Raw genomic sequence first — 3,226 nt, forward strand, 5'->3', positions numbered from 1 at the left:
AAACTTGATTTGCATTTGAATGTACATTTCATATGTATGCTTGGTTGGCATGAGTTTTAAATTTCAAAAATCCATGTGTTGTGTGGTGGATGCTAGTTGTAGGTTTGAATGATGAAATAAAAAACTAGCATGCATAGGTTAAGTAACTAGACTTGTGTTTACTTTGTGAAAACTAGACCCTTGCTTCTAATGTTGATCTCACCGGGTATTCTAGTTTTTGTGTATGTCTAGTTACTAATGGTGCTAAGGATGGTTTATTTGGTGCACTCCGATTGGTATCACACTTCAAATGTACATCTCTTATGCCTTAGCATCATTTGGTAGACATTACTCTACCACAACTCAATTCCATGCATATGTACAAGCTTCAATCCAAATTCTTAGCACACATGTAGGGAAGCTAATGCTACCAATATGGGTTCATGAAACTTGTCCATATCCTTTATATATGGTAAATATGCTTGGGCAAGCAACATGGATTCAAATGATTTTTAATTTATATTTTTGTGAAAGGGTTGTCATCAATTACCAAAAAGGGGAGATTGAAAGCTCTAATTTGGTTTTGGTGAATTGATGAAACCCTAAGTGCTAACCTAGTTTATCTAAGTGATCATGAGATAGATAGCACTATTCCAAGTGGTGGAGCAATGGTGAAGATCATGATGATGGTGTGACCATGGTGATGATCAAGTGCTTGGACTTGGAAAAGAAGAAAGAGAAAAATAAAAAGCTCAAGGCAAAGGTGAAACTTCATAAAAGCTTTTTGGTTTGGTGATCGAGACACTTAGCGAGTGTGGTCACATTTAAGATCGATAGCCATGCTATTAAGAGGGGTGAAACTCGTATCGAAATGCGGTTATCAAAGTGCCACTAGATGCTCTAACTCATTTCATATGCATTTAGATCTAGTGGAGAGCTAACACCCTTGAAAATGTTTATGAAAATATGCTAACACACGTGCACAATGTGATACACTTGGTGGTTGGCACATTTGAGCAAGGGTGGAGAAGTTGGTGAAGTGGAGGAGTTGGTTTTCACTGTTTTACAGTGACCGGACTCAGGCCACAAAGTAACCAGACACAGGCCCAGTGAGTCTGGTCATTTATAGTGGTGAAGGTGCTATGCTCGGGTCTTGACCAGATGTAGGCGCGAGGAAGTGACTGGACACATAGCCTGCCCCTCGTGGAATGGGTAGGGGGTCTTGAGCACCATCTCAAAGTGTTCTAGGTGTGCGCCTCACCCATGAAGTTGTGGTCTAGCGACGTGGTCAGCCGCGGCCACCATCTGCTCCCCGTAGCGCTACCGGTCCTTGTTCCTGTCGCGGTGTCACTAGGACAAGGCAGGGTCGTCGCCGCCATCACCACCGCTGAGGTGACCGATAGCCTTGGCTTTGCCGCTGAAGTTGGTCTGGACGACGTCCTCGCCGGTGGCGTACTAGGTGGCGACATCCAGGAGCTCCCGTGTCGTGCATAGGGTCTCATGGCCAAGCGTGTGGATGAGTGCCTCACAGGTCGTGCCACAGATGAAGGCGTTGATGACATCAGCGTCGGTGATGTTGGGAGCTCATTGCGCTTCTTGGAGAAACGCTGGATGTACTCCCGGAGGGTCTCGTCGGACCTTTGCCTGCAGTTGCGGAGGTCCCATGAGTTCTCGAGCCGAGTGTATGTACCTTGGAAGTGGCCGATGAAGACCAAACAGAGATTGCCCTAGCAGCGGATGCTGCCAAGCTCGAGCTACTCGTGCCAAGCTCTGGTCGAGCTTAACAGAAGCAGGGGAAGGTACTAGATGGCGACATCATCGTCGGACCCCTAGCCTTCATGGTGAGGCGGGTAGTCCTCTAACCAATGATCCAGGTTGGTCTCGCCGTCGTACTTGGAGATGTGCGTCGGTGGCCAGAAATGCCTAGGGTAGGGAGCCACCCGGATCGCTGCCCCAAACGTCGGGGGCCAAAGTGATCCGGTGCGGCACCCCTGCCCTATCGCTTAGGGGTACAGGGCTACACCTGAGTGTGGTGCCTGGCTTCAATGGTGTCACGGTCATCGCCGATCTGGTGGCGTGCAGGGGATGCCAGGGAGAAAGCTCATGCCTTCACTCCTGCCGAGGTTTGGCACCCTGGGTCCGTGGCCGGTCGGAGCTGTTGCTGGAGGTGTCACCACTGTTCCTCACTACCTGTGGGGCATGCACATCAAAATGGTCCCCATTGGGAGTGGCCATCATCTGGGATGACTAGGAGAGCATGGCGTGGTGCCGGGATGTGAGCTCTCGACCTACTGCTCGAGGGCGACGCGGAGGAGCCGCTTCACCTTGTTCAGCCGCTCGTTGGTCTTTGGGTCTAACATGTCGGAGATGTCATCTAGGTGGCAGGCGGCGGCCACCATGTTGTATGTCACGCGAGGAAAGTAGAGGTCGCTGGGAGCCCCATGCGGGCATCATCGTCATTACCGAGAGGATGCGTGGCTCATTGCCGCGCATGGTCCTACCTTTGGTGCTCAAGCTCTACCTCAGCGGCCTCTAGGTCCACCTACCGAGCCCGTAGGCGATCCTCCTTCTCCTAGAGGTTGGCCATGCGGTTGCGAGGACTCTAGTCCAGAGGCATGAGCTCGGGTGCCTCCTCAGCAAGAACCTCGTCATCGATGTGGTCGCACATGTAGGGCGGTGTGTAGCAGTCGATGCCATCGAAGTCGTACTCTGAGCCATTCCTTGAAAGGATCTCGAGAAGGTGCATAGTGATGAGATGTCGGTCCCTACTGCACCGGAGATGATGGTGCTTTGCGGTGCCTCGCGACTGATGAGGTGCTCTAGCTCCATCTAGAAGGGCGCCGCCGCATTCTAGATCCCAAAAGGTAGGTCTAAGAGGTAGTACCAGAAGCAGTCATGTAGCGGGAGCACCTCACCAATGGTGCTCTAGTGGTGGACATAAGCCAGCATGTACAACATCTGGTAGCAGTCCGACATAGTGGGATTTAGGCCCAAACCGCGTCGAATCTGTTGGGCCAGGACCTCAAGATCTGCTCCTAGAAGTCCTGGCAGAGGGGTCGACGCTGGGGGCTCATTGCCCACCGGTGTATCCCCATGGAGTGGAGAAGCTCACCGTAGCAGTCGATGACGTAGGCCAGGCTCCCAAAGTTGAGGACCTAGCCTAGAGCAAAGGCGTCAGCCATGATGGAGAACTCATCGGGGAAGCAGACACTGCCATCTGGGGAGGTGTCGCTTGCTCCAGCGATGA

Source organism: Miscanthus floridulus, chromosome 19 (genome assembly GCF_019320115.1).
Source record: "Miscanthus floridulus cultivar M001 chromosome 19, ASM1932011v1, whole genome shotgun sequence".
Lineage (NCBI taxonomy): Eukaryota > Viridiplantae > Streptophyta > Magnoliopsida > Poales > Poaceae > Miscanthus > Miscanthus floridulus.